We start from the raw sequence: 22,836 nt of genomic DNA, 5'->3' as shown, positions 1-22,836 counted from the left end.
TTAATCCAGTCTATCGTTGTTGAACATTTGGGTTGGTTCCAACTCTTTGCTATTGTGAATAGTGCTGCAATAAACATAAGTGTGCATGTGTCTTTATAGCAGCATGATTTATAGACCTTTGGGTATATACCCAGTAATGGGATGGCTGGGTCAAATGGTATTTCTAGTTCTAGATCCCTGAGGAATCGCCACACTGACTTCCACAATGGTTGAACTAGTTTACAGTCCCACCAACAGTGTAAAAGTGTTCCTATTTCTCCACATCCTCTTCAGCACCTGTTGTTTCCTGATTTTTTAATGTTGGCCATTCTAACTGGTGTGAGATGGTATCTCACTGTGGTTTTGATTTGCATTTCTCTGATGGCCAGTGATGATGAGCATTTTTTCATGTGTTTTTTGGCTGCATAAATGTCTTCTTTTGAGAAGTGTCTGTTCATGTCCTTTGCCCACTTTTTGATGGGGTTGTTTGTTTTTTTCTTGTAAATTTGTTTGAGTTCATTGTAGATTCTGGATATTAGCCCTTTGTCAGATGAATAGGTTGCAAAAATTTTCTCCCATTCTGTAGGTTGCCTGTTCACTCTGATGGTAGTTTCTTTTGCTGTGCAGAAGCTCTTTAGTTTAATGAGATCCCATTTGTCAATTTTGGCTTTTGTTGCCATTGCTTTTGGTGTTTTAGACATGAAGTCCTTGCCCACGCCTATGGCCTGAATGGTATTGCCTAGGTTTTCTTGTAGGATTTTAATGGTTTTTGGTCTAACATTTAAGTCTTTAATCCATCTTGAATTAATTTTTGTATAAGGTGTAAGGAAGGGATCCCGTTGCAGCTTTCTACATATGGCTAGCCAGTTTTCCCAGCACCATTTATTAAATAGGGAATCCTTTCCCCATTTCTTGTTTTTGTCAGGTTTGTCAAAGATCAGATAGTTGTAGATATGCGGCATCATTTCTGAGGGCTCTGTTCTGTTCCATTGATCTATATCTCTGTTGTGGTACCAGTACCATGCTGTTTTGGTTACTGTAGCCTTGTAGTATAGTTTGAAGTCAGGTAGTGTGATGCCTCCAGCTTTGTTCTTTTGGCTTAGGATTGACTTGGCGATGCGGGCTCTTTTTTGGTTCCATATGAACTTTAAAGTAGTTTTTTCCAATTCTGTGAAGAAAGTCATTGGTAGCTTGATGGGGATGGCATTGAATCTATAAATTACTTTGGGCAGTATGGCCATTTTCACGATATTGATTCTTCCAACCCATGAGCATGGAATGTTCTTCCATTTGTTTGTATCCTCTTTTATTTCATTGAGCAGTGGTTTGTAGTTCTCCTTGAAGAGGTCCTTCACATCCCTTGTAAGTTGGATTCCTAGGTATTTTATTCTCTTTGAAGCAATTGTGAATGGGAGTTCACTCATGATTTGGCTCTCTGTTTGTCTGTGATTGGTGTACAAGAATGCTTGTGATTTTTGTACATTGATTTTGTATCCTGAGACTTTGCTGAAGTTGCTAATCAGCTTAAGGAGATTTTGGGCTGAGACAATGGGATTTTCTAGATATACAATCATGTCATCTGCAAACAGGGACAGTTGGACTTCCTCTTTTCCTAATTGAATACCCTTTATTTCCTTCTCCTGCCTGATTGCTCTGGCCAGAACTTCCAGCACTATGTTGAATAGGAGCGGTGAGAGAGGGCATCCCTGTCTTGTGCCAGTTTTCAGAGGGAATGCTTCCAGTTTTTGCCCATTCAGTATGATATTGGCTGTGGGTTTGTCGTATATAGCTCTTATTATTTTGAGATACGTCCCATCAATACCCAATTTATTGAGAGTTTTTAGCATGAAGGTTGTTGAATTTTGTCAAAGGCCTTTTCTGCATCTATTGAGATAATCATGTGGTTTTTGTCTTTGATACCAAAATTTTTAAATGTGTAGTGACATAGCTGCAAATTATGACATAGGCCAATTTCATCAATTATTAAATTAAGTATTCATAAACATCTCATTATAGTTGCAAGCATTTGTGGATTAGTTTTTCTCACTTGAAATGTCTTACAGTACCCAATGATTGCTAAGAAATCATAACCAATTGCGAATCAAAGGAATTACTAATACAAAAATAATTTGAAAACCAAATTAGAAAAAAACTACATTTTTTGCCCCCAAATTATATTGGATGTGTGTACATTTGAATATGTTTCATAAGATATCGGAGGAGCTGCCTAGGACTTAGGGACCCCCAAGTGCTCTGGGTAAGGGTCATTTCTCTTCCCTGGGATACTCTCTGTAATTGTCTATACAGTTCATGTTCTTTCTCTGCTTTAAACTTTTAAAGGAAATTCCCTTTCTTTATTCTAATCCACTGGGCTCCTTGACTATTTCTTTAGCAACCAAATGTAGAAAGACTTCACATTTGCTTGCGTTATAGACAACTTACATTCCTATATTTTTATTTTGAGGCCTTTCTTGAATCTATTATATGTATTTATGCTGTATTTCAACTAAAGTGAGATACTTGGATGGAAAATCATTTATTTATTTATTTATTTATTTATTCATTCATTCAATGAAACTACCATGTGTTGGGTGCTTAGAATATAAAATTGAGTAAAGCAAAATACTTGGCCTCTTCTTTCAAGACATTCACAATCTCGAAAAGAAGGTAGGCAGAAAAGCAGACAAATTGCTGTGCAATTGCCTCCTGGCTGTTGACTGTCTGCTGCTCAGACTGCTTCTGGGCTCAACAAGTTTTTATTTATTTAATAAGGAGTTTCTATGTGTCAGCACTATTCTCAAAGCAGATGCTCTTTAACACTCTTATGAATTTATTTCTCAAAGCAGTCCTATGAGGCATTACCATTATCCCCATTTTGCACATGAGGACAATTGAGGCACAGAGAAGTTGAATAATTTGCTCAGGGTCCTTTACACAACAAGTAAGTAGCAGAGGCAAAATTTGAACCCAACCAGCCTGGTCCCAGTGCCCATACTGCTGGTTTGTAGGTTATGAACTAAACCATATGATCAGTACTAGTGGGGTTCAGAAAATGTTTCAAAACTAATTAGGCACAGTTCAGATGAAATAGGTAGGGAAGTCTCCACTAAGGAAGTGGTATTTCAATTGCTTTGTATGAATAGAAATTTGTCCAACAGGTACATTTGGAGTACAAGATTAAGGAAAGGCATTCCAAGTAGAAGGAAAAGCCTATGCTATAGTCTATATAGATAAAACAAACATGTGCCAATATTTGTTTTGAGAAATGCAAATGGTGTATATGGCTGGAACTTACTTTGCTTAGAGGGGATTGATAGAGATGGGACACGAAAGGAAACCAAGGAAAATCTAATCTTGTTGATCATTGTAAGGAGTTTGGCTTTTGGTCAGTTTTGATTTGGGTCTGTTAAATGTTGATTGCCTCCCCTCCACTTCTACCCCTTCAATGAAAGAAAATATTGATCAGTTTAACTATGCAGAAAAAGGATTTTAATATGAATGGAAGAAAATGCCACAGTCACAAGTCAACCAACAAACTAGAATAAAATATTTGTACTGCACAGCACAGCCCATTTTTCTTAATGTACTAAGTGTGAATACAAATCATTACAAGATTAAAAAAAAAAAAAAGACGAACGAATCAAGAGACAAGCACCGAAACAGAATTTTTTTTTTAAAAAAAGCATTTAAACATTAGTAGAGGTGCTTTACCTACTTACAATAAGAGAAATGCAAATGAAAACAAGAATAAGATATTATTGCCACTGTTGGTTTGGCAAAGACTGAAAATTCGGTAACACCCTGGCCTGGCCAGGGTTTGGGGAAACAGCCACTCCTATTGCTGGTAGGATGGCGACCTGGCACAACCTCTATGAGGGTAATTGGGCAGTATCTACCAAAATTACACATGTACGTATTTTTCAACCTGACATTTATACTCCTAGGAATTTATTCTGCAGGTAGATTCATACACGGATATGATATACTTACAAGGATATGTATGTTATAACATCATTTGTAATAGCAAAACATTGAGGAACAAACCTAAACTAATAAAATTAAAGAATTGATTAGGTCTCTTACAGTGCATCCATATCATAAAATTTCTTTGCTGTCTTTTTTTAAAGAGAAAGAGGAGGGGTCTCACTTTGTCACTCCAGCTGGTCTCGAACCCCTAGCTTCAAGCAATCTTCCTACCTCAGCCTCCCAAAGTGCTGGGATTACATATGTAAGCCATCGTGCCCAGTCACTTTGGTGTCTTTAAAGAGCAAGTCTGTCTGATGTGTATCAATGTGGCAGAATCTTAAACACCTGATTTAAAAAAGTAGAGTACAGAATGATGGGTTAGGTTTGTTACCATTTGTGAGTGTGCATTTAAGGAAATATATATATATATGCTTGAAAGTGCATTAAAGATTTCTGGAAGAAGTGTAGGAAATTGGTACACTGGTTGCCTCTAGGAAAGGAAACATTGCAGTTAAGAAGAGGGATGGTGCACATCTACTTCTTACTTATAAGTTTTTAAATGTTGGTGACCCAACCCCCTTGCATTGTTCTGCATTTGGCAGGAAGGTCAGTTGATATATGTTTCATAGATTTAACTTTCCATAACGCTCCAAACTAGGATTCTGGGAAGAGGGAGGAGACTGAAGAACTTGACCACGATATGCTGGAGCTACAGGTCAAAGATGGCTCAGGAGGTTACTGCTTCTTCCCACCTGCTGGTGTGGAGCCAAGGCAGCAGCCTCCCTGCAGGACGGGCAGGTGGAAGAGAACATGGTTCTAGGGAAAGATGTGCAGTGGAGCTCCTTGGAAGACTTGTGTTTACATGGCTTTCCCAATGCTGCCTTTTTGTTTAATTAAACTCAGAGATAAATGTTGTGAAACTCCTATCTGGCCTCAGTTTGCTTACAACCCTGAGTATGTGTCCTCTGACACATTCCAACATGTAAGTAATCTTCGCTGACCCTAATTGGGGCAAAGCTTTTGCTGAAAGGAATGAATTATGTACCTATTTTTAGTGAAGTATCTGGTATCCGTCTGCTTTGGTTTAATATGCTTATGTAAGCTCGTTGAAGGACTGATTTCCTCAGTTAATAAGGATGAATGCAAAAGACCAGAGTGTCCACTTAAGAGAGACTATGTTTAGACCTCTCAAGGAATAATTAATAAAGGGAATCAAGGGTCAAAGATTATTTCAACTGACAAGTCTAGGCCCTTCTCACTAGTAAAAACTACCCAGTTGCCTTGCAGTATTTTCTTTGCCAGGAGACAACTCCTATCCTAAATGTTTAAGTGACTTCATGTTGGGCTGGTTTCAGAGGATTAAGCTCAGTGTAATTTCATCCTTCCCAGGTGTGAGACACTTGCGTGTGCAGTAATATGATTCTGTACTGTCAGGGAAAAGAGTGTGTCTTTGTCAGCAGTGTTTGACAGTCAAACCCCTGAATCATGACCTTAGTTTCAGGTAATCACTCTTCGCAGGCTTAAAACCCCTGGCGTTACCACTTGCTCTTATGCTGAGAGACTTAAAGGTTTGGCTGCTGGCACGTGGTCCTGCTGGTCAGCAGAATGGAGATGACCTGTGCTGGCAGCCCAGCTGGACTTCAGAAAGCATTCCCTTCCCAGCTGTTTGGATTCAGTTTCTAAGGGCTGAGCAATACCATCTCTATGTTCAAGAAGGGCAAAAACCAAAATGAGTAGTAATTATTTGGATTTGCTTTAGCCAGTAGTTAGATCAATTCTTCTTCTGATGCTTTGGGTAATGTCCTCAAAATGATTTCCTACTGAATGTTTACAATTTCAACATGTAATACATACTCTGGATAAAGCACTAGCTCACAAATCATCTGATCAACAAGGTGAATCCTATCTCTATCTTGGTCCATATGGAGACTAGCACATGTGATTGACAGGCAGATAAGGGCCGTATTGTCATTTGGCTGCAGCTGTCCATATGGCGAGGGATCAGAAATGAGAAATGGCTGTATTCTAAGCTGGGGATTATAGAACTGTGTTACTCTAAGTCTTACTGTCTTACAGTAGCAGGGAGCAAGAAGAGTCTTGAAAGAATGGAGCCTTAAATATCATAGGTCAAGTCCTATAGTTTCACAGATGAGGAACCATTGCCTCAGAGACAGAAAGCAACTTACACAAAATCACAGAGAAAATGCGAGTGGCCTTGCTGGGGTTAGAGTCAAAGTGTCCTGACACCCATCTAGTGGTCTTTCTGCTACATCTTTTTATTTCCACAGAGTTTTACTGACCCCTGTATTAAAGAAAAAAAAAGATAAAGGAAAAAAAGCCTGTTTTGGCATGGTCCCTTGTTCTATGGTTTAAGGTCAGTCTTGTTCTTCAGCATCAGCACTTTAAGGTTTTTTTTTATCAGAAGTCTCCATATGGTTAGCCTGAACCAAATGAAATTACTGCTTTTATGAGTCAAAAAGTTAAATATAGTAAATTTCAGATAGTTCTACCTGAGAGTTTTTCATTTAGAAAGTGGCAGTTAACGCCAGGTGCGGTGGTTCACGCCTGTAATCCCAGCACTTTGGGAGGCTGAGGCGGGTGGATCACGAGCTCAGGAGATTGAGACCATCCTGGCTAACACGGTGAAACCCCGTCTCCACTAAAAATACAAAAAATTAGTCGGGCACATGGTGGCGGGCACCTGTAGTCTCAGCTACTCGGGAGGCTGAGGCAGGAGAATGGCATGAACTCAGGAGGCGGAGCTTGCGGTGAGCCGAGATGGTGCCACTGCACTCCAGCCTGGGCGACAGAGCAAGACTCCATCTCAAAAAATAATAATAATAATAATAATAATAAAAATTTTTAAAAAGTGGCAGTTAACATAGTTGTCCTTGAATTTAGTAAATTAGCAAATCATGTTCTCTTATTGGATTACTTATTTAACCAAACCCTGCCCCCTAAACCTATATAGATACTTTCTACTTTCCCCTTTCCATCCACAGGGAAACATAAAGCAATGCAAGAAGAATAGAGGAGGCTGACCATAGCTAAGGCTTTTGCAAGGCTGCCAAATATAAGGTATTGCCAATGTCTTCTGTGTTCTTGGCCATTAAACTTTAAGATATCCCTTCCTTAACTCCACTACTTATACCACCAAGACCAGGTCCAACTTCTTGATAGCACATTCTCATAGCACCTCATAGTTCTCTCTTGTAGCACTTCTACTTTTCCACTTACTTCTAAGGTTATTTTACTAACTTCTTCTAGATCCATGAGGGCAGGAACCTGACTGGTTTGCTTATGCTGCACTTGGAGCACTTAGCACAGTGTCCAGCATAAGGTAGGTACTCAGCAAGTATGTGCTGAATGAATGAACAAAAGTCAAATGGTCTGATTTATTTCTATCCACCCCACTTGGTGAACCTTATGTCAGATATTTTTGTTTATTTATTTATTTGTTTGTTTGTTTATAGACAGAGTCTTGCTCTGTCACCCAAGTTGGAGTGCAATGGTACAATCATAGCTCTCTGTGACCTTGAACTCCTGGGTTTCAGTGATCCTCCTGCCTTAGCCTTCAAAGTAGCTAGGACTACAGACACACACCATCACGCCTGGCCCAGAATATTTTGTTTAAATTTAAATCCAATAATGGAAATCTGTGAGAAAACCCAATCATGTCACTTGGAGAGGCTTACCTGTCACAGGCCAGCCAGTGACCTACACCAGGTGCCAATGAACTCAGGAGGCAGGGCTCCCCTTGAAATTTCTTTGTATGTCAATGAGACTAATAAGTAGGATAACTTAAAATTTGGATCTTAAGCTTTCAGGGACTTTAAAATCCATCAGCAAGATATCCTCATAAACATTTGGTCATCATGCTTTCCGACTATTGGGAAGAGCATTCTGGAAGTCCCCATAACCCCCCTGGCTGGTGCATATGAACACACAATGGGCCAAAGGAAAGTCCAGCTACGTGGACATCAGCTGGTAGAGCCACTTCAGCAAACAGAGGCAGGAGTTGGAAGTGAGAGAAATGGAAACTCTGGTCTCCCCCAGTTCATGAGGGTCAGAGAAGTTTGTGTATATTGGGTCAGAATTGGAACCAACTGGGGTATAGTAGAAGGTGCTCTATAACAGATCTGGGCTGTGGGGAGGTCCTTAAATTTTTGAGCCAAACCAGAGCCTTCACCCCTTGTCACTGACTGGTCCCTTTTTGAAGAAAATTATCTGACCATAAGAATAATCCATAGACTGTCAATGATCTAGGAAGGCCAAACCCACACAGACTAACCTAGATGCTGCCCTACCTGCATTCCAGAGTGGGAGCTGATATCATACCTGATGTTCTTGGAGAGAATGAGACTTCTAGTGATTTCTTTGTTTGCCTATGCCCAGGCACAGAGACAGTGATCTTTTCCCAGCCAGAATAAGTACAGTGTGACCTGGTGCCTTAACTGCTCTTAACCACCTTACACTTTTCTAGTCAAGATCATTATCTGCAGGCTGGGCATGCTAGAAAGTGGAATCTTCCCTGCTGACATCTCAGCAGGATTTATGATCCTCTCTGCTTATGGAACATGAGAAAGCCAGGCCTTGGGGTACAGCTGAGACAGAATGCTTGCTTGAGAAACCAGCCATCAAACAGGACTTACTTGAAATATTTGATCTAGGCTTCAGTTGAAATTGATGGTGGCATAGACAGAATTTCCCGTGTCTGTCTTTTCATTTCCAAACTTCATCAAGGAGTGGTCTATGTGGCTCCTCAAGGTCTTCTCCTTAACCCTCTAACATCTGGCTTCCATTTTTCAGTTGTCCTCCCCAGGCTGGGCAATCTATGCTGTTGGATCTAGGTTGGTTGGAACTTTCTAAGGTGCTACTGTCCTTGTCTTCAAAGTCCAACTAAAGGCAAGAGGAAATATTTTGCAGACTTCTGACTTGGGTTGAATCTAATGCTTGATTTATTTGAATGTTACACTGACTATGGGAGAGACAGATTCCCAATTAGACTTCTGAGTTGGGTTAAATCTGATGCTTGATTTATCTGACTGCTACAGTGTGGGAGAGACAGAGTCCAGCTCAACCCCACATTCTGAATTGTGAGACCCAGGATATATACTTGGTTTAAATTTCCAACTGTGTGACGGACCACATTCTCTAAGTTAATAGGTAGAGGCATCTGAACACCAAATTGTAGCCCTAATTTGTTATAACTAAAGTCCCCTTTGATTGTGCCTTTTCTACATCTTATCAGAGGGACACATAGTGGAAGATTGTTAGTCGGAGATTAATAAACACTGAAAGGTTGATACACAGACACTGGAAGGTTATATGAGAAAGCGCGTGTTGGATTTTAAAGTTTAAGAACTTTAGGCAAATTTCCTAGAGTACACCAATTCTCCTTTTTGCCAAATTCAAGAGTGAAGCAGAAAACAAAATTTAAAAAACAAACTAGTGTTTATTAGGCAGTATACTTGACACTTTGCATATATTATTTTATTTAAACAACCCTTAAAGGAGGCATTTTTGTCCCCACTAAAGGAGATTTGACCAAGGTCACATCACCAATAAATGGTGGAGGTAGGACTCAAAGTTAGGTTTTTCTGAAACTAGAGTCCATGTACTTAACACTACTATACTGCACTTTTTTCCCATCAGTCTTATTCTTGGTTTTTAGCAAAAGATGATATTTTACATTCTCTCTTCTTTTTGAAACTCTCACAAGTTAAACTAAATGTTATGCTCCTCTGGTTTTCCACATACTTCCTCTTTCTCCATTTCCTTTAGTTCCCCTTCTCTCTCTTGCACTCCAGAATGTGCCCTAAAGCTTAGTGTTTCTTCACATCTTTGGAAAGATGACTTGTACACAGGGCTTCAATTTACACTTTCACATCCCACCAGACTGAATTTCAGGACAATGGAGACCCGATCTATCTTATTCACTGGCAAATTCCTAGCATTTTGCAGAGTGCCTGATACATAGTAGATGTTTAATAAATGGTCAAATGAATGGATGCGTGAACGACAGATCTGCTGATAATTCTCAGATACTCTCCTGAAGTCCAGATACATATTCCTAGGTAACTACTAGATCTTTCCTCCTTAGTATCTTGCTATTGCTGTGAAATGGTAGTAAAAATTTGGTGAAGCCATTGAGGATTTCAACAATTTGCTGGGGCTACCACACCAGCTGGACTCTCTCATGTTTTCCCAATGGAGGTGGCTTTACTACCAAGCTGGGATGTAGACCTTCTACAGAGGAAAATGGCAGCCTGACTCCTTCCAATGATATGGGTTTGAGCTTCTTTGAGAGGGTACCAGTGCAGCCTCTGGTTGGAGTCCTTGCTAAGTAAACATGGATAAAAGATGGCTGGATCTGAAGCAACTAGTAGCTCATTTGGGGGTGACAATACCACCACATTCATTTGGGTCAATGCACGCTAGTGTTAGGTGCCCAGGGAGGAGTTAATTCCAGGTGAAGTGTAGGCACGGAAGAATGAGCACATAGTTGTGAAGAGTCACAATCCTAGCAGGGCCTCCATATCTGTCTCCTGGCTGCCTCCTCCTGCTTTGAGTCCTCCGATATTTCCATGAAACTTGGTTGTGAATGCCAAAGTTGGTGGCTGTCCTTAATTACTAGGGGTGTTGTTCACTGAGCATTTGCTTAGTCTGAAATAATCAAACGACTTATTGTGTGAAGGATGATCAGAGACAGCCTTAGAGGCTGGATGACCTCTACCTGCTGAGTTACCCTGCCCACCTAATTGCTTCATACTATTTCTGTACTATGTGCTACCTGGAGGCCATTAACATGTGATCAAAGATCTTCGTACTTCACGCTTGCTATCATATCTATTCTCACAATTTGATTCCAATTTCCCAGTCTTTCTTCTTCTAGGCCCCTGATCAGCCAGCCAGGCCATTTGCCACTGCCAATGAATCTATAACTTTGGGCCATTTCTTTCATCCATACAAAGTGGGTGACCAGATTCATCTCTTGAAACTCTTTCCACTGGAAGAATTTTTCCCTCTTCACTATCTTTCAAGGCCACCCCTGAGGGGATGTGTAGAGCAGCTGCTGGCCATTTTTGGCTTGCACTACATACTGAGTGGGCCCATCTAGAAATCAAGCCCAGGTTTTTTACTCCTGTGTCAGCTGGTTGTAAGGAATCCCTCAAGGGACCATAGGGAGCGAAGGGTGGGGCACTGGTGCAATAACAATGATTGACGTGAAAGCCTGGATAACTTGCTATTGCAACTTGCTCGTGACCTCTGGCCCAGCTAAGGCTTGACCCCAGGTGTACCACTTTCATTCATGATTAATTGTGGCTGGGCCTGTCTAAACTATGACTTGTTGGGGTGGACCAGGGGCCTCCCACCACTAGGCCATAGGCTGGTACTGGTCCATGGCCTGTTAGGAACTGTACAGCACAGCAGGAGGAGCAAGCAAGCAAAGCTTTATCTGTATTTATAGCTGCTCCCTATCACTTGCATTACCTCCTGAGCTCCACCTCCTGTCAGATCAGCAGTGGCATTAGGTTCTCATAGGATTGTGAACCCTATTGTGAACTGTGCACGCGAGGGATCTAGGTTGCTAGTTCCTTATGAGAATCTAATGCCTGATGATCTGTCACTGTCTCCCATCACCCCCAGATGGGACCATCTAGTTGCATTTAGTAGCTCAGGGCTCCTGCCAATTCTACATTATGTGAGTTGTATTATTATTTTATTACATATTGTAATGGAATAATAATAGAAATAAAGTGCACAATAAATATAATACACTTATGTCATCCTGAAACCATCCCTCTCACCCCGTCTGTGGGAAAACTGGCTTCCATGAAACTGGCCCATGGTGCCAAAAAGATTGGAGACCACTGGCTTTGACAAAACCCAGTTCATGATGATGCGTGTTCCGGATGCAGGGTCAATTGGTGCATTAGTTAGGGTTCTCCAGAGAAATAGACCCACAGATGAACACACACACACACACACAGAGTGGGGAAATAGAGAGATTTATTGTAAGGAATTGGCTCATGTGACTGTGTGAGCAGGCACCATCAGAATTTACAGAGCAGGCCGGCAGGCTCTCGGAAACACATGGAAAAGGTGATGTTGCAATCTTGTGCAATCTTAAATCCAAAGGCAGTACGAATGCAGAATTTCTTTCTCCTCAGGGGACCTCCAACTTTTCCCTTAGAGTCTTCAACTGATTGGACAAAGCCCACCCATATTATGGGGGGTAATCTGCTTTACTCAAAGTCTACTGATTTAAGTGTCCATCATATCTAAAAAATAGCTTCAAAGCAACATCTAGACTGATGTTTGCCCAAATATCTGGACATTGTTGCCTGGCCAAGTTGGCATATAAAATTAACCATCACCCTTGGTATCTCAGAGGCAAGTTCCATATTTATTAGGGCCCAGTAGCACACTAGAGTTTTTCAAAAGGCAAATAATTCTTCCTTGCAGATGGCATGGCTTTGCTCCAGAAATCTGGAATCTGCATAACGATTGTCCCACTGGGACTCACCATAAACTAACATGACATCTTTTCCCACTACAGGTACTCAAACAATACGGTCTTCCGGGTCAGTGGCTCAAATGTTCAGGAGTTACTACAAAGCCCTTTTCTGCTCTGGGTTCCCTCAATGATGGTAACTTTCAAGACACCAAGCACATGGACTGGAGCCACATTCCCAAGTGTGAAATGTGCTGACTTCAGAACCTAAAGAGGTCTACAAGGAATTGTGCTTCCTTCTTCCTAATGGGGAGTACAAGATGTAATATCTATCTTTCACTTTGGGTGGGATACGCTAGCATGCCCATCATCATTGGATCTTTAAAAAATTTCGCTGATATTGAGCTTCTGAATCTTCCTAGGGCTTACCTCCCACCACTGGAGCAGATGCTAGCTGTTTCTTGATCATTCAGCCATTTAGCGCCATGTCATCAATGTAGTGGATCAATATGAGGTCCGGTGAGATACTCAGAAAGCCCAAATTTCTTCAGACTGTATTACAAGAGTGAGAACTAACACAGCCCTGGAGAAAACTATAGCTCTGTTGCCTATTCACATGAAACTAAACTGTTTCTGGTCTTTTCTTTTTTAAGAGACAGGATCTAGCTCTATAGCCCAGGCTGGAGTTCAGTGGTACAATCATAGCTCACTGTGGCTTCTAACTCCTGGGCTCATGTGATACTCCTGCCTCAGCCTCCTGAGCAGTGGGGACTGTAAGTGTGAGCCACTACAGCTGGCTTCTGATCTTTTTTTCTGATAGAAATGGCTGGCTCCATGCTGTGTACCCAAAGCCATGTTCACCTGCTCTAGCACAGGTGCCACACCTGGCACAGCAGCTACAGCTGTGTTTGTGTAGTCTACTCTCATGCTCCAACAGATCCATCTAATTTCTGGAGGGGTCCAGACTGGTGAATTAAGTGGAGATAAAATGAGGATCTCTACTCTGGCCTCCTTTAGATGCTTAAGGGTAGCATTAATTTCTGTCATCTCTCCCAGGATATGAGTTTGTTTTGTATTTAGTATCTTGGCTGGGGGCAAGGTGGGAGTAGATGGAAATTTCAAAGGCTGCTACTTGGCCTTCTCTGCTATGATAGGCTGCTTTTACCCAACAGGCCAAGGATTCAATGTGGGAGCTGCACCATCTAACAACTATGTCTATTCCAATTATATATTTGGAAATGATCAGTAAGTAGGCCCACTGTGAGCTAGACCTCAGTCAATAGTCCACTTGTAAACTGGTCCCATATGATTATCTTGTAATAGGGAGGATCAAGATGGCATTTCAGGTCTCCAGCTATCAATATCACCTCATATTCTATGTCCAACAGTAATCACATGCTTGGGGTATTCCCTCTGCCCCCAGTGTAGAGTTATCCATAGGCCCCTTGGGGAGAGGACTGAATCAATATCTCTTGCGTTGCCATGGTGTTGCAAAGTCATTTTATCTGGAGACTATCCTCTTTTTTCATCAGTGGGTTCTGGGTCCAGATAACAATTGAGGTCATGAAACTGGATAAGAGATTGTGTTTTTACTGGGGTGACTGCATTCAGCCTCCTGATCATCTAGTCTTGATTTCTTCTCAAGGTACAAGTTGAGTGCCGGGCCTCTGAATATTATTTTGGGGTGCCTTTGTGGACTGTCTCTCTGTTTTGCTCCTGTGGATGCTGGGGTTTTTTTTTCTTTTTTCTTTTTCTTTTTTTTTTGAGACAGAATCTCACTCTGTCACCCAGGCTGGAGTGTGGTGGCACTATCTTTGCTCACTGCAACCACTGCCTCCTAGGTTCAAGCAATTCTTCTGCCTCAGCCTCCTGAGTAGCTGGAACTACAGGCATGCACCACGATGCTTGGCTAATTTTTGTATTTTTAGTAGAGACAGGGGTTTTACCATGTTTGCCAGGCTGGTCTCAAACTCTTGACCTCAAGTGATCCACCCGCTTCAGCCTTCCAAAGTGCTGGGATTACAGGCGTGAGCCACCGTGCCCAACCTGAAGCTGTGTTGTTTTAATCATCTATGTAATTCTGCAGATGAGGCCCCCTTGACTGTGATTTTGATCTTACCACTCATTATTAAATAATTGTATCACCTGGTTTTTGACGGTGAAAAGCTGCTGACAGGTGTCTATTGATTTCTATTGTTTTGGGGTCTTATCACCATTGGTACCTGTAAGCTGAATGCTGTAACGATCTCTCCTACTTCACCCTGGGATAGTTAGTAATGCTGGGATCCCTTTCACCAGTGCTTTCTGTAGCCTTGATAAATAGCATGTCCAGGCCTTCCCATGAACTGTAATAATCTAGTGTGCTATCTGGCCTTACACGGTACATCCACTCCAGCCTGCCCACTTCCCTACATCTTTTAATCTATTCTTCCACCATGTGCTATGGAAATTCTTATATCTTAGTTTCACTCAGCATGGGTCCTTGCTTTTGCCACACTTCTAGGAGCCATCTATGTAGCAGGTTGGGCCCATCTGCTGGGATCCTAGCCAAAGTGTTAAATCTTGTATTTTAGGAAAATAAATAAACTCTTTCATAACCAGCCTTATGTCCCAGCTTTCCTGATTGAGCACTCTTGGGGTTCATTTCCATGGACCTCCTGTGGCGCCTGCTGGTACCTGCTAGTTAGGCATTGCAGCTTCTTTGGGGACTCTTTCTTTTCTTGTCAGACCTAGCGCAACCCTGGTTGGGTTATTCTGTGACTTAACCCTGGTTATGCACCTAGTGGCCAGAAGGGGAAGTGAAAACAGATGCTGCGGACATTATATGTTGCCCAGAGCTGGAGAGGCAAGGAAGGAGTGCTGCTCTTGACAGGGAGGGAATTCACTTTTGCAGGTCTGGGAAGTGCAAGAATCTGAGCATTAAAGATTTTCAGAGCCATCAATGCTAGTTTCCCCATCCCTTGTGTCAGAGTCCTATTTTTTCCCAACAAGGGCCTTGGCCTTGTCATGGTAGACCTGCCTTAGTTGGGAGTATAACATTCTGAATCTCAGGTATTCTGATGATTAAAACCTGAGCCTGTTCTTCAGCTTTCTCTGCTTTCCTACTGCAGAAGAGTCTCTTGGCTATCAAGGAAGCCCTCTGGCTTCCACTCTTCACTTTTAATTGCCCATTAATCAGTCTCAGCCTTTCGTTATCTTTAACAAAGCAACAATCACAGTAATCATCCACTCCCACTGTCATTGTTGTGACTATTTCCTCCATAATTTTCAAATGCCTGACATATGGTGTGTACTGGTGTTTTCCCTTCCTTAGTGTGCTATCCCACTTCACCATTGGTGAAAGTTTCAATAATTGGACCATCACCTTATGCCAGGGGCTATCTACCCCACCCACCTCTAGATGGGGTCCTCAATGTCAACTTGGTGGTAAGATACTCAGCTCCAAAGCTAGCTTATCACCTACTTTCTTAGACCACTCTTGCTACTGACTGTCACAGGCTGAGGTTCCCCAGGAAGCAGCCTCTGAGAGAAAGTTTAGTATGCAGGATGTCACTATTAGGTTATGTCCTCGGTATCAACGCATGTGGATAGGATGACTCATTTGTCCCAATTTTCCTGAAACAGCCTTAGTTTTAGCGCTGAAAATCCAGCATCCTGGAAATCCCCTCAGTCCTAGGAAAACCGGGTCTGTTGGTGGCCCTGCCTGTGAAAGGCAGGAAGCAGAAGCAGGATCGAATTGAGGAGCAGTCAAGCTGCGATACAGGCCTGAGAGCCTCAGCTGCCCCAGGGAGAGCTCTGGAACTAAATTTGGCACATCAGACATGTCCAGCATCAGGCTGAAATGCCTGAGTCCTTGTACTCCTGCTCCCTCAGTCACTGGATGTGGGCTTCCCTGGGAAGGGCATGGCCCTGGGTAAGCAAATCTGCAGCTGAGATCTCTGAATGGGGCTGACAGCACTCCTAAGAGTTGAAGCAATAAGTCCTCCCATGAAAAGGGATCTGGGTGGTGAATCCTTGTGTCCAATGCAGATATGTGTAGATATATTTTTATATTTGCATAGACCATCTGTGGAGGGATGTGCAAGAAATTGATACTGTGGTTGCCTCCAAAGAGAGGAAGCGGGTGACCAGAACAGGGTGGGAGGAAAAATTACTGTAAGGATATATTTTAGATTTTGAATATGTACATTTTGAATTTTTAAAATCGTGTTAAATGTACATGTTTATTACACACATGAATTTAAGCTGAAAAATCAATTAAAAAGTGGAAATAACTTTAGAGTTTTCACAGATCTAAATAATTTCTCTACCATATCTCTTGTTAACCAAAGGAGTAAAAATATTTAAATTCTCCTACCAAATTTATGCTCTTATTTTTAAATCTAACCCCAAATAGTCAACCTGTTAGCATTGATACAGGAGCTAGAAAGAGATTATTTAGGCAGATAATGAGGGCACAAGACTCCTCAGCAAGATTCCCCTTTTAACAAAAAGGAGCTCCCAAATAATTTCTAACAAAAATAAGCCTGAAAAATTGAACTGCAGACATTGATAAGCAAGCTGGAAACTTGCACGGTGAATGCCAGCAGTTCTCCAATAGAAAAGGGCTACCTGGGGCCAGGCATGTTCAGCATGGAGGCTCCATCTTCCCTTTTCTTTGTGGCCACATTTGCAGTAAGGGAACAGGCAACATAGCGCTGGCCAGGTAGAGAATCTATCTGCATAGTAAAATATTAGAGTGGAGGTGGGGGGCAGCCAGATTTTCATGCGCTATGCAAATGGCACACCTGGTCTGACCAATCTTCCATGCCCCATGTAAATCAAACACCGCCTACTCAATATAGGTCATCTATAAAACCTCCTGCACTTCACCACATAAGTGACAACCCACTTCTCTTTCTTTCACCTACTACACTTCCGCTCTGAACCTCACTCTTTGTGTGTCCATGTCCTAGTTTTCCATGACCATGAGACAATGAATCTCGGATATTTACCCCAGACAATGACACTGTTCAGCATGAGATAAATAGTAATAGTAATAAATTGGTTTGTTAAGGAATTGCCACTTTATTTGGCACAAAATCTGAATAGTTTATCTACCAACACGTGGCTTTAATTTTGTTTTAGCTTTAATCTCACCCTTCAACTTTAATATCTGTATTTCTATTTCTTCCTTTCTTTCCCTTTCCTCCCACATCTTATTATGTAAATTTTAATATTATCTTATCCTATGTTGTGAAATATATATTTTATCTTTGTCTCAGGTTTCCTGGCATACAACTCCTAAAAATCCTTGGACTCTTCAAAGTGATGTGTCTTTTTGTATGCTAATGATTGACTGATGGCTGGCAGTCTCCAGGTAGCTTCAGGATGGGGGCTGGTCACCAGAAAGACCAAGGCAGGATTAGAGGGTTGAAACTTTCAGCCCCACTTCCTAACCTCCAGGGAGGGAAAAAGGGGCTGAAGGTTGAGTTGATTACCAATGGCCAGCGATTTAATCAATCATGCCTACATAATGAAGCACCCATAAAAGCCCAAAAGGACAGAGTCTGGATAAACTTCCAGATACCTGAACAAGTATAGGCTTCTAGAGGATGGCATGCCTGGAGAGGATATGGAAGCCCTGCACGTGCTTCCCCTGTGCCTTGCCCTGTGCACGTCTTCATCTGTGCTCTTTATAATATCCTTTATAATAAACTGGTAAATGTGTTTCCCTGAGTTCTGTGAGCCACTGCAGCAAGATAATTACACCCAAGGAGGGAATGGTGGATATCCCAATTTATAGCAGGTGAGTCAGAAGCACAGGTCATAACCTGGGGCTTGCAATAGGCATCGGAAGTGGAGGGCAGCCTTCTGGGACTCAACCTTCAACCTGTGGAATCTGATGCCGTTTCCAGTTAGATATTGTTGAAATTGGATTGGAGGACACCCAGCAGATGGTGTCTGCTGCAGAATTGGTTGCTGGTGGGGAAAAATCCCCGACATCCATCTTGGTAACCAGAGGTCACAGAAGTTTTCTGTGTTGAGTGAGAGAATGAAAAAACAGTTTGATTTTCCTCTCTGTATCTTCAGAGATTCTCAATCCTTTTCAGAACGAGTATGGGTGTATATAAATGTAATATAAATGCTTTAACACAGGGGTTCCCAACCTCCAGGCCATGGACCTGTACTGGTCTGTGGCCTGTTAGGAACTGGGCCACACAGCAGGAGGTGAGCAGCAGGCAAGCGAGCATTACTCCCTGAGCTCTGCCTCATGCCAGATGACTGGTGGCATTAGATTCTCATAGGAGTGGGAACCCTATTGTGAACTGCACATGTGAGGGATCTAGGTTATGCACTCATTATGCGAATCTAATGCTTGATGATCTAAGGTGGAACAGTTTCATACTGAAACAACTCCCCCTGCCCCCATCTGTGGAAAAATTGTCTTCTACAAAACTGGTCCCTGGTGACGAAAAGACTGGGGACTGCTGCTCTAACGCCATATATGTGTTCCCGAAAAATCTATGCTGTACCAAAAATAGTAAGGCAAATGGAGTAGACAAGGTTGAGGAAGACGCTAAAAACTTATGAACTATGTAACCAGAATACTAATAAAAATGTTACCATAGTTAGCTTTCTTCCAGTATTCATGGTTGTTAATCATTTGCTTCCTTATAATTTCCTGGACTTGTGCTTCCTCCTTTAAGATGTAAGTATTAAAGGCATTTGCTTTTAAAAAACTCAATTTTCATCAAATTTTAAAATCGCATCCAGTCTGTAGCCTTCCTAATCCATTGTTTTATATAACTAGAAATATCTTCTTAGTGTCTTTATCCATGCCTGCTCCAGATAGCTTAACAGAATGAAAATTACTGAAGGTCCCTAAAGCTACTAAATCAGGCTTTTTTTCCCAATAAAGAATAAACTTCTGCAGATTTTCAGCTTTTTTTCCAAAATGTTTTCCTATATCTTTAAAGCTTTCTCATTAATTATAAGAAATCTTGCCCTGATTGCTTTAAAACAACGTGCTGAGAAAAATTGTGTCCTAAGAATCCATGCAATTTCCGTATTATACCAATGTACCAATATCATTCCTTTATTTACCAATTTTGTATGAAGTAATATACATAAAAGACTTGAGTCTCATCAAGATTAATGAGAGTTAGCCTTTTATTTCATACAATTGCATAGCATTTGGTTTGATATACTATTAGACATTGTGTAAGACTCTATTATGGAATAAATCATCTCAAAATAACTTTTAAAAAAGCAAATCTGTTTAGCTCCTCTGACTCAAAAGGCTGAAGGTGAATCCAAAGGTACTGCTAAATCCAAGTACTAAAATGCTGTAGTCGAACTATTTCTATATCTTGGCTCTGCTTTTTATACTTTTCTTTGTGTGTTGGTTTCATTCTCTTCAAACAGAGGCAGGCTTTCTTTATCTGGTAGTGGAGGTGGGTCCTGGCACCTCTCCTTGAGTTAGGAACCTAAGACTTTGAACCCCTCTGTAGGCAGGGAAATGGTGTGCCATGACTGGCCAGGACTGGCCAGGTCCAGGTCACGTGGTTATGGCTGCAGCAAGAGGGCAGGCAGAACACCGTGACTGACATCATCCCAGAGCCTCGTGGGATGTGGGTGAGTGGAGGTGGCTCCAATGAGTGAGGGAAACTGGGTAGACACCAACAGCAGTTTACCTCTACACACGTACCAACACTTGAGCACTGAACAAGTACTGAGTACGAAAGAAGATTTGCTGAAATTTGGAGTTACAAGACCCTTAGAAAATGCCAACCAGAAAATGAAAGTTGTGATTCTGCTCAAGGTCAATGTAAAATTATTAAAAATGCTAATGATACGGTCAGGAGGCGAGGAAATACTAGGTAGAAGAGGGCAGTTCCCTGGCAAAGGCCCCACCCTCAAGCCTGGAAACCCATGGACCTAAATGGGAACAGGCATTCCTGTTTTCACGCCCAAATGTTGCCTTTTCTAAGACCACTCTGGCCTGCCATGCCCCTATTCTGTGCCCACATAAACCCCAAGATCCATGAGCAGAGGAACAGAAGAGTAGAACGACAGAGCAGCAGAGTGGCATGGCAGAGAAGAAGAGAAGAGAAGCAGTGTCTGAACATCAAGAGGAGTTTGGCTGGGGACAGTCAGAGAAGAGATCGGCTGTGGGGCAGCCGAACTCTGGGGGAATATCACCTTCCCACTCCATCCTCTTTCCAGCTCCCCATCCATCCCACTGAGAGCTACCTCTATCACCCAATAAAATCCCTGTACTCACCATCCTTCAAGTCTGAGTGACCTGATTCTTCCTGGATGCTGGATGATATGGTTTGGCTCTGTGTCCCCACGCAAATCTCATCTTGTAGCTCCCATAATTCTGTGTTGTGGGAGGGACCTGGTGGGAGATAATTGAATCATGGGGGCGGGTCTTTCCTCTGCTGTTCTCATGAGAGTCTCACAACATCAGATGGCTTTAAAAATGGGAGTTTGCCTGCACAAGTTCTCTCCTCTTGCCTGCTGCCATGTGAGATATGCTTTTCACCTTCTGCCATGATTGTAAAGCCTTCCCAGCTACGTGGAACTATGAGTCCAATAAACCTCTTTCTTTTGTAAATTGCCTGGTCTCGGGTATGTCTTTATCAAAAGTGTGAAAACAGACTAATACACCGGACAAGGATCCAGGTATCAAGAGGGCAGGGTGTAAAAGGCTGTCACCCTGACTCTCTACTGAGCTGGTTTAACACTTAGCCATCCACGAGTGGCAACTGTTAAAAGAGCATTAATTGTAACACACCCCTAAATGCTACTGGGGCTGGAGCCCAAAAGCACTCGCCCCGCCCCGGCTCTTGCCCCCGCCCATCCGTGTGCTCCCCCTCCCGAAGGAGTTCAAGCCTGCAGTGGCTGAGCACATGAGCGACACCCCTGTCGTTAAGTCCTGTGAGGGATCAGGGAACTCTCCCATTTCACTAACATATGCTGAGAAAATGAGTGTCAGGTGAGAAAGTTTAAGCTTAAGACAGAAGATTGAAAGAAAGAAACAAAAGATGTATGTTTAAAGAATAAAAAGGAAGAGAAGAAAAAGGCAAAGAAGAAGGTTATAAGGCAACAAATAAGATCTCTCAAATTAAGAATAAATGGACAGAAGGAATTGAAGGAAAGAAAAACTAAAAGGAAAACCTCAGTCCTAGGGTGTGAAAGCATTAAGGAGGATTATGAGTGATAATAGACATATATTATTATAGATTTGGCTTATTGTAGTTTTTTTATTTCATATTGGAACTACAGATGATTCGTTTCTTAAATAGGAAAAATGCCTGAACAATATGTGAATGGCATTGAATTATTGAAGATTAAGGCTTATAGTTAAAGCTTATACTTAAAAATCAGATTTACTGGTAAGCTTGATGAGTCAGAATCAAGCAATGGTAAATGGTAAATGGCTAAATGGTAACAATTTTTACCAAGTTACTATGGGCCAAAGTAATATCCTTCAAAGTGGCCGCTTTCACAACATAGCAAGGTTTTTACACAATGTCATTCTTGGCTGCAAAGGGAGCCAGCAAGTTGAAGTTCAGTTTTGCTTTCCGGATAAATAGAGGTAGGAGAAAATCAGAATAAAGTTCTGAAATTTAGGAAGATAGAAGGAAGTCTTTTTCAGAGTGTTTCTATAAATGGCACACATTGATAGCTGATATGACATTGATGAATGTTGATCAAAATGACTTAATTCATTCTATTGTGTGATAAGAGCACTAGAGATGTCATACAATTAAATTAACTGCAATAATTGCTAAAAACAAGGAGATTTAAAGGGCAGAATTATATCTGAAATCCTGTAAATGGCTTTGAAAGTGCCTTTGGAAAGTGTCACTTACGTGCAAAGCCTTTAGAGGTTTTAATTTAAAGCAGAATCAACACATTTTTAAGCTACACTAAACAGGGGTCATCAGGATCTTCATATCTGTGAAAGACTACTAGAACAAAGTGGAAAGAGCAGAAATGTGCAGGCTTATCAGTTTAATTTCATTCCTAAAAATCGTAGAGGGTGATAGAGAAATAATTGCTTCTGTGATAACATCCTAATATTCTTTTTTTTTTTTTTTTTTTTTTTTTTTTTTTTTTTTTTTTTTTTTAGGATGGCTGGGCAGGGTTCTGCAACACAGCAGAAACCCCAGGCTTCCCAAGACCCAGGATCAGAACTGTATAATGTCACTTCTGCCTCATTTTGTTGGACAAAACATGTCACAAGATCATCTCAGAGGTGGTGAAATTACTATTATTATTATTTTGAGACAGAGTCTCACTTTGTCACCCAAGCTGGAGTGCAGTGGTGCAATCTCAGCTCACTGCACCCTCCACCTCCCTGGTTCAAGTGATTCTCGTGCCTCAGCCTCTGAAGTAGAGGGGACTACAGGTGCCTGCCACCATGCCTGGCTAATTTTTAA

General features: G+C 41.7%; 1 protein-coding gene across 7 annotated transcripts in view; it reads right to left on the bottom strand.

The window, feature by feature from the left end:
- Positions 1–22,836, bottom strand: part of APIP (APAF1 interacting protein) — a 63,849-nt gene that overhangs the window by 4,581 nt on the left and 36,432 nt on the right. For 2 of the 7 annotated variants that reach the window (XM_063641000.1, XM_055281941.2), the window contains one exon: positions 19,538–20,786. The gene's annotated coding sequence lies outside the window, so the exon portion shown is untranslated. Of the gene's footprint in view, positions 1–3,449; positions 4,291–8,602; positions 8,845–11,932; positions 18,421–19,537; positions 20,787–22,836 lie in introns of those variants that run through there. The other 5 variants (XR_010121278.1, XR_010121281.1, XR_010121279.1 and 2 more) reach the window with 5 other exon arrangements.

Source organism: Symphalangus syndactylus, chromosome 6, assembly GCF_028878055.3.
Source record: "Symphalangus syndactylus isolate Jambi chromosome 6, NHGRI_mSymSyn1-v2.1_pri, whole genome shotgun sequence".
In the NCBI taxonomy this organism is placed as follows: domain Eukaryota; kingdom Metazoa; phylum Chordata; class Mammalia; order Primates; family Hylobatidae; genus Symphalangus; species Symphalangus syndactylus.
Note: the sequence above shows the minus strand (reverse complement) of the source record. Positions and strands in the feature narration are given on the sequence as shown.